The following is a 13,998-nucleotide window of genomic DNA, read 5'->3' as shown; positions in this document are numbered from 1 at the left end:
AGGCTCTATGGGTGTGGCACCAAAATATGTCAAGAAATGTCAGAACAGGTGAGCCCTGTAGAGAGGGACAGGTGGATGGAACATGGGATGAGGAATAGTGTCTGTGTCCAGCAGACAGACTCAAACACATCCATTAATACTTCCAACCCAAAAAAAGAGACCCCCATTGGCTTGGTGATTTTTTAAAGCTGAAATACGGAACTTACCACTAACTAAGGGTCAAGTACTAAAATATGAAAACAGGGGGAAATGTAGAATGAGTCACTACTTTTGTGTTCCCCAACTGATCGTTGAAACTATTCAGGGTGATAATAGCGTTCTCTGTACTATTCTATGTTAAATAGTCTAAATGTAGCTCTTGGAGATTTGGACTCAGACTCAATTTGCTGTGTGTAAAATTCTGTGTTTGGCCATCTCGTGGAAATAGGGCCCAGATAGGCCACACATATCTCACTGTCTGGCCTAGGAGATGACCTGCATCGTTGATTCAGGGTTAAACAACAATAAGATAGCAACAGAGGAGGTGAGTTAATGCAAACCAGCACATAACACATTGCCAGATACATGATATGGTTAGGCCTTGAAAGGAAGGTGAGATCTTTATGGCTGCAGTGGCCTGGAGATGGTAACGCCCCCTCCACAGATGTTGCTTTTCTATTTAGCAGCCCAGGTTGTCCACAGTGAATAAGAAACAGTCATGATCGTGCGCCTTTCATTGATGGGCACTGCCACAGAATAGTTAATTTAGTAAAAGTGGGTCTGAAGTGAACCAGGAACAAGCTGTGTGTGTTTAACATGAGGTGTAAGGTTGCATCAACAACACAGCTAAAGCAGCAAAGTCCGACGTGAGTGAGGCGAGAGGAAACCGGATCACTGCCTGGCTCATGTCGGCTCTGAGCGCTTTGAGTTGAGTGCTTTCCCTCATCAACTCCAAGCCCTGCCACAGCGGGGACAGGGCTCACCCACTTAGTCCAGTTGAGGTTTAAAGGAAAGGGGTCCAGCCTCTGCACGGAGGGTTGGGCATTTCCTGAATCTAGCTTTTAAAGTATACATTTTCCCATTTGACAGAATCGGATTTTACATAGGCCCTAGCAAATGTCCAATTGTGGCTAACAAATTAACCTATCTGCCTGCGTTAACACTTTGGTTTCCAAATTAGCCTTTAATCAATCAGCAGCTGTCCAGAGAATTGCTGAGGGTGCCCATGAGAATCAACCATCGCAGTTTGTCTGGGACTGAGGGGTTTTCCAGGCCATCAGACTCTCAGTCATGAAAACACCAGGATGGTTGATTGCCCTGCAGAGGAGTAACTTGGAGGTACCATTTCTATAAAGGAACTTCTGCATTTGGGGATTAATTTTTGTGCCACCCATTACAGAAAAATGTGAGAAAGAACTAAAATAACCTCAGTGTTTTCCAAGGGAGGAATTCTTCTTTGGGGGAAATGGTGGGAGATTGGTTTTAGTACTATAAGCTTCTCCCCTGGGAATCCCAAGGGACAAGGGAGGCAGGTAAGTGGAAATCTTCTAGAAGGCTCCACAGGGCAGATGATTGGGCAGCTGGGGAGGTTTGTCCTGTGGGACTTGGTTTAAAAACCAGAAGATGACAGCAAGTTTCAAGAAGAACACATGAACTTGTAAGTGACCCGGCAAGAGCCTTTCAGCATTCTTTGCAAGGGGTCTTCCTTCACTCCGAAGGAGTGAACTGGCCTTGTCACAAAGGCTGAAACAACTTTTAAAAGCCAGCCCACCCACAGGGCCAGCTTTTCTATCAGGGTCATGGGAAGTCCGTTCCTTGGCCTCATTTGTTCAGCCCCAGCCCCTATGACTTGAGTAGCTGGCTCTTTAAGCTCCTTTGCAGAATTTTATGTTGTTGCAACTGATAATTGCAAAATCTCTCAGGCCGTACATGGAATACACAATAGATGCATCCCTCACCCTCAGTAACGCCCTAAGATGTGGCATGTAGGCCATGATTCTGTTCAACAGAAGTGGGCCACACACTGTTTCCCTACCTGTCCAAACCTTCAGTTAAGAAAAAAAAAAATGACTGGCTTATGAATTCCGGGTCGAGGCAAAGTGACAGCAGGAAGAAGTTAATGTATCAGGGATCTTGTTTTGGCCACATGGCATGTTGTGGGAGAAGGAGCAAAGAGGGGGAGAATGCTAGAACTGTGCACCGTCCTCGGAAGGCCAGAGGAAACCCTTCCGCACGCGAGCTCTTCCATTCCCCACATGCTTTCACACATTCCGAGGATCTTCAGTGATCCGCCATGAAGCAGAAGAGCAAAGGAAGGACTCTGGGGTCAGGGGCCCTGTTTCTGCTGGGAGTGAAATGCCAGGACACTGTTTCTGTCTCTAGCCTGATGTGGTGTTATCCACGAGGAAAGCATCTCATGCCTAGGTCTGTGGAATTGATTCTTATTGTCCTACTAGAACATCACCTGCTGAGCTCCAAGGCCATCTGCCGAGGGTGGGGGGGCGAGTGAGTCAGGCAGCTGGTCACATCCTGACAACCCCAAAGTGACCCACTGCTCTTCTTACACCAACACAAACTTTTACATAGGCTTCTGCCACTTGAACAGGTTACAAGGGCGCAGGTGTGTCAGTGCGGGGACTGCCACAGCCCAGGACAGAGGATAAGCACCTTGGGAGAGGCGTTGGTGTAGAGCCCGGGGTCCAGGCTTGTGGACCCTGTGAGAGTCACTCTCTGGTCTTCAGTGTCTTAACCGCAAACATTAGGAAACTGGAGGGCATGGCCCTGAGCTTCCTTCAGCCTCTCACTGGGCTTCTCCGACTCTTCTCCTTGCTTCCTTTCTGGAACAACCCTAGTGAACGCATCCCCCTCCCTCTGACCACCTGGAGGGGAGACACAGCTGGGTGGGGAGGCAGGACTGCAAAGGGCAGAGAGGGGCCACGTGCGCAGATGGGGACGATGCGGAGAGTGGGCAGGTGCCTTGGGAAAATGGCATTTGCGGGGCTTGTTCTGGGCAAGCTCACTTCTGCTTGGCGACATAAATGGCTGAATGGAAAGTAGTAATGGTAGAGAATGGATTTAAGCTCTGATTTCTTAGTTTAAAATATTAAAAATATTAACAAAATGTTAATGTTAATGAATACAATGTGGGCTTTAGTCTTCTGATGTTATCAAGAGAAGGGTAACCTTCTGTCCCATGAGGTCATTCTAGGGAAAACTAGACTCACACTCTTTCATACTAATGATTAACACCCTGAATGATTCTTTAATGCAATCTTTTTTTTCTCGAGATTTTTGCTGTGAGCCTAAGGTGAAAGCTTCATTGTTAAGCTGTCCCAGAGGTCAGAGCACTTGGTTTTTCAAATCAGCTTATTTGTTCTGCTCCTTTTTTCCTGGAGTGTCTCCAGCCCTACTTTGTCTCCACTCATGGGAATCTTGTCAATTGAATTCAACTGTTCCCCCCTCTGGAAGCCTACTCCAAACACCTGGGCAGAGTCCATTGTCCTTCCTGTGGGCTTCTAGAATGATTTCATCATATAGCATTGATCGCACTGTTTATGGTCAGCTACTGACCCATCTTCCTGCTGCACTGCAATTTACTCCAGCGTAGGGACCATGGGGTCTTTGTAACCTGGCAAAGAGAAGGCACCCAATTCCATTAATAATCACATTAAACTGACATATATTACCAACGAGGTGTTTGATTAGTGCTAGAAGGCTCTGCTGGGGTCCTCTTGCCACTTTGAGTAACTGATTATGTGTATGATAAGACCATGTGCCTCTTAAATCAAATTCCAGATTTTTAGCTGCCAGTTTTACTTTGTTTGGGAAACTGATGGTGCAGAGGAGGTGGGGGGCTGTTGAGGGAGTGAGAGGGTGACAAGGGGGAGTACCTGTAACAATGCACAGGAAATAGTTCCAGCATCTCCAGGATTAGCGATGCTCTGGGTGGTCTGCCCAGATCCCCTTGGGTCCCCTTCACCTCTCTGGGTGCCCATTCCTATGCTTCCATGTGTATTACTTGCGATTCACTGCAGACCCACTACCATCTCTATAAGACTGCCCCTGGGCTATGGGAGCACTTCCTACAGAAACGGAAAGCCAGGGCACTTAAGGAGCTGCACACCCGTCACCCCTTCCACTCTTAGTTTAGCACTGGCCGACCTGGGCAGGAGCAGGAAGGCCAGCTCCCTTGCTGAAAATGCTGTTTTCACTCCAGAACTCCCTCCAGAATCAGGCAGGCAACCAGTTAGGCAATCAGTTTTGGCCTAAAATTGCCCCTTTCCTTGAGCTCCCTTGTCCCCTGACTTACCTCCCCATCTCTCCTTTGGCATCCTCCCAGGAGCTCTTCCTTAATGAATTGCACACGCATTCTTGTCTCAACACTTGTGTCAAAAGAACCTGCTCCACGGCGAGCTTTCAACTCCGTGGCTTCCTGACAGGCTCCTGGTTCCAAGGACTGAGACCAGCTGGTCCCCACCTCTGGTCTGCACAGTCCTGAAAGCGTTTAAATAGACATCCTTCATTCTCCCTGGCTCAGCTACATACCAGGGGGACAGTTTACAGGCCTCTGGGACAGGGACTGTGGGAGCAAACAGGGGACAACCAACTCAATCCTGCCTCACATGTGGGGGATGCTTCAAGCTGGCGGAGCACAGGGGGCTTCAAGGGAGTTTTAAAACTGACCTGGCCCTCCATAAATAGTTTCATATCTAACCCAACCGAGCTAGATCTATTCAAAGGTAAAAATGCAATTTTTTTCCCCTTTCATCACACTTCAAGGATTTTACGTTTCGATTGAGGCCAACGTGAGAATTGGAAGCTCTATAACATTTTTTCTTCTTCTTTGGAAATTATGTGTAGAAAATGGCTCTCTTGAAAAAGCTTGTTCTTATGATCTTTTCTGCCTCTGCCTAGTTTTCAGAAGTCTTTTTAGAACTTTGGATGCAAATGCACACTTTAGATGCGTATTTTATTCAAATTTGACACATGTAAGAGCCTTGCTGCCAGTTAATTGGGGAGAAAGAAAGAAAAAGAAAGAGAGAGAGAGAGAGAGAGAGAGAGAGAGAGAGAGAGAGGGAGGGAGGGAGGGAGGGAGGGAGGGAGGGAGGGAGGGAGGGAGAAAGGAAAAGAAGGAGATTAATTGAATAATCAATCATTATTGTTTGTTTTTTGTTTTAGGCCAAAAGATCAGTAACACTGACCATCTTCAATCACAAAATGATTAGCTCTGTTTCTTGAAGTGATCTTATGTGGCAGATTCTAGACCCTACTCCTTAGCACCAGGTGTGGAGCAAATTTCAATTACTGGAGGGGAGAGGATTGGGTGAACAAAATATTTTCTGTCAAGATTAATACTTTGTCCTATTTCCCTTTTTAGACTCAGAAATGCTTAGACAGGTCATTTAATTATTAATGCGTGTCAAGTAAAGTCCATCCGCTGCAACAGAAATCTCACAGATGCTTACTCTAGAATTTTCCCTCTCACCTCTCAATACTTCATCTCTCATTCGTAAAGCCTCACCTTTTGTGAATTCTATCAGATCTGCAATCTCAAGATCTAACTGTTGATATAGCTCCAAATGAAAAAGAATGAAAACAGGTGGACATCACCACAACGAAGAACATGTCTTCACATTTAAATTATTTCATTTGTTCATACTATTCTTGTTTTCTTCTTTCATTGTTGTAAGACTGTGTCATGAATGAATAAGAGCTCTAATATGCAAGGTCTGGAGACAATTAAAACTCTCCAGAGATTAGACTACAATTATAATTCATGCAGTGTTATTATTTGATACTCCAAGGAATTTACATGTGCATATGTATGCCCACAATTGACTAATCTGAGAAAAATGTAGTCCTATTGAAAAATGCATGGACCAAAAGAGAGAAGAGCTGTTTGAGCCCCCAGGTTACCTTTCTACCTTGGTAACTTTGAGCAAATCACTTACCCTCTCTGGTATCTGCTTCCTCACCTTTAACATGCAACTAATCATGACTTTTTGGTCTGAGCATCAAATTAATAACGTTTGAGAGAGAGCTTTATAAATTGACCATGTTCAAATGTTAGTTTACCAATCAAAGCCAAGACTGGAAATACTCATTAAAAATAAGAAAATAAGAACTAAAGTTCCATGGTACAAACCATGATGTCCATTTATAATCTATTATCCACCTACTTGACAATTATTTGAGTGACTGTGATGTGCCAGGTGTCCCTAGGACTCGTAGTGAACAAGACAGGTGCTGTCGAGCTCTGAAATGGAACACAGACAGCAAATGCTAGGGTGAGGACAATTTAGGCAGGGCTGAGTGGCATTCAGAGTGAAGGGAGAAGCGAGGCACAGAGCTGGACTGGAGCCGTATGAAACTAGGAGCCCGGCCTCTCTATGGCAGTATCCTTTGGGCTAAGGCATGAACAGCGATAAAGGCTGGGATGTGTAGATCTGAGGGAGAACATTCCAGGCACAGAGAACAGTCCCAGCAAGCCATCTGAGGGAGGATACAGTCAGATCTTGTATGCTGGGTTTTCCCTTTTCCATTTTCTCCACCTCTGTGTTTACCTGTTTCATATGGGACTTTTCTAATATCCTCCTCTGAGGTCTCTCTGATTTTACTTTCTGGAGGAAGAAAAGCAGCTTTAAGGAATCTGGACCTTGCATGGCTTCTTCATTCTCTGGAGTCCTGGGTCCCCAGGAGCCCAGCATCTTCTCTGAGGGGTGACCACATTCACCAAGGCTGAAGAGGGAGCCCTTGCTTCCTGGGACAGAGAAGGACCCAAGGGAAGGTAATGAGGCACTGCTCCCCTGGGGGAAATGAGAAGTGGTGATTTACGCCAGGCTTTGAGTCAAGAAGGAGGCAGTGAGAACATGGGGTATAGACATCTTGTTAGAAGAGACAATCTGGTTATTTATTTATAGTCTATTTAGGCAAAGGGACCTTTAAAAAGGCTTTGATAAGAGTGGCCAAAGTTTCTTCAAAGATTAACTGGCATTCTTTAAAAGGGCATTAATTTTTGTTACACAGGTGTTCAGAGAGCTAGGACTGGGTGTCCCTTAGAATCGTTTGCTGATCTGTAGATTTCCTTAAGACACACTGCTGACATCATGAACTCCTTTCTCAGATTCCTTCTCCCTCTCTCTCTCTTTCTCCTTCCCTCCCTCCCTCCCTCCTTCCCCGTCCCTCCCTCTGCCCAATCTCTCCCAATCTCTTTCTTTCTCTCTTCAGTTCCTTCAGGTAAATCCTACTCAAACTTGTACCAACTTGTTTTTGACTGACAGTGAACAGCTAGAGAGTTTTCTCCATTCTAAGAGAACCTAAACACCCATCTTTCTCAAGGCAACCTGCATGGACGGATCCTTTCTTTGCCTGGTCACAGCTTCCCATCTAGCCAGGAGCCTGCATTCATCAAGTCTCTGTAGGTGAGAGGTATGCCCTGTAGGTCAGTATTGGAGCATGCAGCGTGCTGGAGGTGTTTCTGAAAAATTTTTCTTCTAAAGGTAATGAAAAAGTTGTGATTCTTTTAAAACTTACTTAAATCATTCAAGACATCCAAGCTTATCTGGGGGAACTTAAAAGTGCTGTTTGCATGTGGAAAACGGTTTTTTACTTAATGATGGGGCTAAAAAAAAGTGCTTTATTCTTGCCTGTGAAACAATATCCAGATGTTGTCTTTTTTGCTGTGGGTGTAAGTGATCTAGATCAAGGGCGAAGAGTTACTCCGACGTCTCTTTGCAAGTGTTTTTCTCGTGGTGCCTGTCAGAGCAAGTTTGTTATTGATTTTCAGTGATTATATAGTTCTTTGGGCAGTTAGTTCCCTTTGTTGGTGCAGAAATCAGTTGAGGTTGCCGTAAGGGGAAACCTCATCGGAATATTTTAAAACGTGTTACCTATCCGTCTGAGGAAAAAAGTTATGTAAGTTTTCTGTGGTAGGTGTAAGGAAGGTAAACAATTCTGACTTTGGAAACATTATGAACTGTGTTCACAACCCGTGGATAATTATAATCTGTGTATAATTTTACTGAGTTTAGACTATTCTTGGCTAATAAATGTTACACCGAGTGAAATTTCCACATTGCTCCTGGGAAGCTAGTTTTTTATCTCCTTTCTGCACTTCCGTGTTTAGTTGCCTGAAGGAAATAAGAATTTGTTGTTCAATAGAGGTTTCTTGACCTCATGATTCCTTTAAACCACAAGGTAGGAAACTTACAATACATGTAATATTCAACTGGGGAAAATGAAAGAGCAAACTTTGTCCTACTCTGTTCAAATGTTTAGATTCATTTCTTCTTATCAAAATATACCTTATTTAAAAAGAAAAAAAAAACTTTTTTTTGCCTAAAGGAAGGATTTCAGAAAAATTTGGAAGTGATTTTTAAAGTTCTTTTTCTGAATCCTCAGATCACACTCACACACACACAATCAGCTGTTATCCCAATCCTAGACAGTGCCTCGTCTTCTCTCCTAACTGTCTAAACAAATGTAATGATCAACAATAGCCTGAGGTGATAATTCTCTCAAATTGTCCTAAGAATCAAAAGCAAAAAGTTGAAGACAAGTCTTAGGCATTTTTACACGCCATCATTTTATGAAAACTGTCTGGAGACTCTGTGTGGAATAATTGAGGACTTACCTCACACACAGCTCCCCTCGACGCTGTGCTTTCCTTGGGTTTTGTTTTTTTTTTTTAGCAGTTTTCCTCCTTCTCTGGCTAAAAGTGTGATAACTGGCCAGGCAGGGAGCAGCCCAGAGGCCACCTGGAAAGTCTTCACACAAGGCTGGAAAGCAGAAGAGTTTAACCAAATTGCCAGCAGCGTATCTCAGGAATACCAATCACATAACGGAGCTGACATTTCTTCACGGAGTTAGGGAGTGTGAGGGTTTCATAGAAATAGACTCTGCTGAATTCTGAGATTCTGGTTACTTAAGGAACACACATTTCTAAAAAGTCTCCCCTCCCTCTCATCACCCCTCCCTCCCACCCACAGCTGTGGTCATTTTACAGAAAAGTGCTATTTCCCCAATTTCCTCTCCTCACACGTATAACCAGTGCAGACAGCCCAGATTCAGGGGAAAAGAGAGTGGGACCCAGGCCTCCCACACTAGCAGCCCTGGGCAGCCAACAAAAGCAGATCAGCAGCTCTGTGCACGGGGCTGGGCTCGCTCGGGCTCTGCCCTTCCGTGGAGGAGATCGTGAAAGGGCTGCACTTTCTTGTTTTGGGGTGTGTGTACATGTGTGTGTGTAATTATATCCCCGAATGACAATAGCATGTTTGGTACAAGAAAAATCATCACTCTATGGCTTTAGGTGCCAAACAGAGGCAACCATTTTCAGACTTCATCAGTCAATGTCAAGTACTTGAAATGTCCTTTCCTGCCATACCCCCCCACCATCTGTTAGAAACACGAAGCAGCCCTCTGACCTCCTCTGCACGTTTTTTCAGAGCCCAGAGTTGTTTGTACAAGGTACTTGCCTGGTGGGTGCATCAGAATCTCAGAAGCAAAATAAGAGTCCCAGAAGGAGCCACAGCCTGGGGCAGCTGCAGATGAGGAGTCCCGGGAGGACTGGCTCAGGCACAAACGCCCCCTCTCATTTCCTTCCACCTTTCATATATAAGCAACCCAGCTATTGGCTTCTCCCTTGCAATAATCTGGCACTTTGCACAGGAGTAAACCACACATCTCCAAAGGTGTGTTTTAATTCCTCTTTCAAGTAAAAATAACTCTACTCCAAAAATAGGAAGATATGGCAAGAGTTAATGTTAGCTTTTATGCTTGCAGAGAAGAATCTTATTAATGTGTAAATACAAAAGGCAGATCAGACAGGTGATTATCCATCCCTCTTTTTCCTGACCTTCATCTTCATCTCATAGAGCCACCCTGGGCATGGGGCTTTGGGTACAGGAGAGCAGAGGAGCTTGCTCTGTGCCCTTCAAGGACGCAGTGCCCGGAAGGGGACAGATCTGACCCAACACACCTGGCTCCTTGCTGCCTTTCAGGGAGTTTTCTGGTGCGAGTTTTACAGACAGGTAAAGTTGCTGTGCGGCCTGAAGTGAGCAGCTGCCGAAACGCTAAACCCTCCTTCAACTAAAGGAAGAAAGGGGAACCTACTTCTCCACCTTAAAAGGGAGAGTTCAGAGCACAAAGGGAGAGAAACTAATTTATAATCTTAAAAAAAAAGGTTCTGGGGAAAGAAGTTTTATTTGGTAAGAGTTCCTTTGTTGAGCTAAAGGGGAAAAAATGGACCTATAGACATTTCCCAGTAAAAGACAAAGTAAGAAAAGTGGAACCTGAAAACTGTTGCTAAATGCTCCATGCTCTCAGGTTATGCAAATGGTGGTGTGGACATCTCCACTCTGTGTGACCAGCTGGAGTCCACCCAGAAGTTCTTACCATATTCCAGGGCTTTTTAGCCAAAACTGTTTCTGCTCTTTTCACAAAGAAAGACGAGAGCTTGTGATGAACTGGGTACCTCTATTCCCTTCATGAAGCATCCTGTCTGAGCTGGGGAACAATAAGCCCGTAGTCACCGCAGTACAGCTGGCCTCTGCAAGTCCACATCTAGCCCAATTCCAGAACAGTCTGCGCTTCCAGACCTGAAAGTCAGTAGCACAAAATTCCACATATGTTAGTTGTGATACGAGGATGACTCAGGGATGATCATGCCCACAGCGTCTGAGGACACACAGAAGGACAAGGTCTGATCTGTGACAAAGACACGCTGTCCGGAGAATAGCCTAGAGGAAGAACTCGTCTGTGCTACCTCGGGCCTGAGTACCTTCAGGAATCGGGAAGAAGTGCAGTCGTCGTGTTCTTCCCCATGACCCTGCAGCTCTGAGTCAGAGCCACCTAGGCGTGCACTGACCCTCACTCACTAAACAAAGCTGGCAGCTCCTTCCGTGGGGGGCTGGCCGACAGCCTCCACGCTGCATTGGTGACTGGTGCCCCCATTCAGGGTCTGAGTTCAGAGGGAGGATATTCTGAGCCAGACCATGTGCCTGAGATTGCACATCACTCTAATCCTCAGTCACCATGCGGCCACTGGAATACTAAGGAGGTGACTCAGAGGTGACACTGCACAGGGGATCTTATTCTCAGGGTTTGCTGAGGACCCAGGTGATGGGGTTTGGGTTTCAGCCCACATCCTGTTGCTGATGACTGAAATCTGTGTGGGTTTTGTCCAGCCCTGGTACCAGAGGCTGATCAAGGTTTTATGGAGTTTGAAGAATACACAATTTTGGAGGCCCTCTTTAAGGCAAATGGATGCAAAATTATGACTATAAAATATTAGGTATCAAGCTTTGGGGAGGCCGGGTGCCAGCCCAAAGTTTGCGTTTGACACATCTTTGTGTTTGACCACAAGTTTGTGGTTGACATCATGATAAATCCACTCTGTGTCATACATAATAAAGGCCCAATACTTGCTTCTTGAAGGAACAGTTGACTTAATCTTTGTAAATTTTAGCTCTGCCTGTCCTCTAAGTAACTGAAAAATGATAAGCAAAAATACCAAATAATCATGCTTACACATATCTAATCATGAGGTAACATATGGAAAATTGATCTGGGTGATATCTAGAATGTTTTTCATTTCACTGGCATTTTGCCAAGAAACGTAGATCCTTAATACCGCAGCCGAGTCTTTAGGTCATAACTAGGCCCACAGGCAAGATGCTATCAAGGTTCTGTTTTTACAACAGCTCCATATGTGGGGACTGAAATTAATGGTGCCCTTTTTCCATTTGAAAAGCCCTCACTTTTTGATGGTGTGTGAAATGTGTCCTTGTAAATGCACTTAAATCTTTGGAGAATCAGATGGATATAGAGACACAAAGAGGCAGAAAGGAACTGAATTCTTAGTGGCTGACTGTGGCCACTCTGCAGCCCCAAAGGCTGGCTGGTCACCTGCAGGAGTAGCTTAGCTTCCAGCCGTATGACTCAGTAAACACCACAGCCATGTATTGCTCCTGGGAACAGGTGACACCCTCCACCCCCACACCAGTAGGCTAGTTGTGAGTCTAGAACCTAGAATGGTATTAAAGGCATCAAGAATGTGCTTCTTTTTTTTCTTAACAGATTTGAGGGTTGTGTTAGTGAAGTATCTGCGTCTGGCCAGGGACAGCTTCTTCTGTTGGTTGCCATTCATGCTATTTCCAGTTCAGATGGCAGTTGGCAGTGTCCTTTCTCAGTCTATGTGTATGCTAAACGCATGCCCTCCTGGCCGGTCAGGCTCACTGAGGGATGCCCCACCTTCCGGTCTTTGCAGATGGGTAGCTAGCCCGCCCTAGTCCTCTTTGCCAAAGAACACGCGGTCAGCAACTCACATCTGGCTTTCTTGTTTTCCGAGCCACTCTTTTTTCTATTCTTAACTTATAAGAACACATTTGAAAAGTTTTATCTTTTGCTATGAAACATCATAAATTTGCATAATCTGGACTCTTCCCAACAACCCTGTCTCCACATACCCTCTAGGAGCTAAAGAGAGTATATAAGCCCTAGTGCACACACAGCTCCTCTGCCCAGACCTCTCAAAGCACACAAGAATGAGAACCCACCCTGTCCTCTTTATATTTTCAAAAGCCCATGGAAGGAATGTGTGTATAAACAGAGAGTGAGCTACATCGCAGAAAGACATAACTATGCCCGTAACCAAGCGGCATGCATGTGTGTTTAGCTAGAACATTAATAATGGAACTGTAGGTATAGAACATCCCAATGTCAATGTCACGGTAAGATCTTGTCTTGTTTAATAAATTTCAAATCCATAATTTCCACCTTAGGTCTACATGAAAGATTAAGCATCTGAAAAAGCAGCCCTCTAAACAGTGTTTCTTAAAAAAGTGCTGTCACCTAGTGACACTGATCTTAACACCATTCCTATAATAAATGGGCTGGGCAGCACGTCACATCTCTGTGTTCTCGTCAGTGACAGTGATGTGATAATGCGATCAAGGAACACTGGGCATCCCAGCTCCTGGTCCCACCACCCACCCGGCCCCTGTGGGCAGAAGAAGGGCTGGCTTCCCCCAGGCAGGCCAAAGTGGCCCTGGGGAGCTAAGGGCAGGGGAGGGTTGTACTCCAAAGCCTTCCCGACTCATTCTCCTGGGAACTGTGGGGAGGCCCCTTAGATGCTGGCCCTATACTTCTTGGCCCATGGATCTGAGGTCAGGAGTGATTCCTGTAGCCAGAAAGCAGGAAGGAGTCTCCTGAAACAATCAAGTTTGACAATAAAGCTTCACTGTCCTGAGAGGCCCTGCAGGCAAGCAACAGTCCTGAAAATGGGTCTGTATAACCCTTCCCCTGCCAGAAATAAGAAGGTCTCTACTCAAGTAGGTTCAGGAAATCCCTCATAGGCTGTGGTTCCCTCCTGGCAAGTCACAGTGATCATTAACTTATTAAAAGTCTGCTAAGTCCTGCAGCAAAGGCATCCTTTCACTGTGAACCCCAAGCTATACAACCATTTTGGGCTGCAGAACTGTGTCCCACTTCCTCATGCCTACTTCCAACCATTATTCACTCCTCTCATATTTCATGCAACCACACTGGGGACACTTTTGCAGACTACAGTTGGTGTGGGGGTGGAGGGTGTCACCTGTTCCCAGGAGGAATACATGGCTGTGGTGTTTACTGAGTCGTACGGCTGGAAGCTAAGCTACTCCTGCAGGTGACCAGCCAGCCTTTGGGGCTGCAGAGTGGCCACAGACAGTCAGCCACTAAGAATTCAGTTCCTTTCTGCCTCTTTGTGTCTCTATATCCATCTGATTCTCCAAAGATTTAAGTGCATTTACAAGGACACATTTCACACACCATCACACAAATACAACATGAATCAGAAGTAGATGGATGGCAAAGAAAACTGAAGGCAAGCCTCAGAGAGGTAATTCAATTAAATCATTTACTTACATGAGTTTTATCTATTTTTTAAAACCACAAACTAAATGTATACAGACCCACAGTAGCAGAATCTTGTTTATGACTTGAGCATTAAGTGAGAGTTTTAAATATGCTTCACATTTGAAC

General features: G+C 45.2%; 1 protein-coding gene and 1 long non-coding RNA gene across 4 annotated transcripts in view; one reads left to right on the top strand and one right to left on the bottom strand.

Moving 5' to 3' along the window:
• The window catches only part of KCNJ15 (potassium inwardly rectifying channel subfamily J member 15), a 68,392-nt gene that overhangs the window by 17,568 nt on the left and 36,826 nt on the right, over positions 1–13,998 (top strand). For 2 of the 3 annotated variants that reach the window (XM_017645099.3, XM_037014787.2), the window contains exon 1: positions 7,256–7,478. The exons of the other annotated variant lie outside the window; for it this stretch is intronic. The gene's annotated coding sequence lies outside the window, so the exon portion shown is untranslated. Of the gene's footprint in view, positions 1–7,255; positions 7,479–13,998 lie in introns of those variants that run through there. 3 annotated transcript variants of the gene reach the window in all.
• LOC108386963 (uncharacterized) lies at positions 3,079–6,997 on the bottom strand. The gene is made up of 3 exons (XR_001850698.3): positions 6,543–6,997; positions 4,289–4,473; positions 3,079–3,607 (listed from the first exon to the last, which is right to left on the bottom strand). It is a non-coding gene; the product is annotated as an uncharacterized lncRNA (long non-coding RNA).

This window comes from Manis javanica, chromosome 3 (genome assembly GCF_040802235.1).
Source record: "Manis javanica isolate MJ-LG chromosome 3, MJ_LKY, whole genome shotgun sequence".
Classification (NCBI taxonomy): Eukaryota; Metazoa; Chordata; class Mammalia; order Pholidota; family Manidae; genus Manis; species Manis javanica.
Note: the sequence above shows the minus strand (reverse complement) of the source record. Positions and strands in the feature narration are given on the sequence as shown.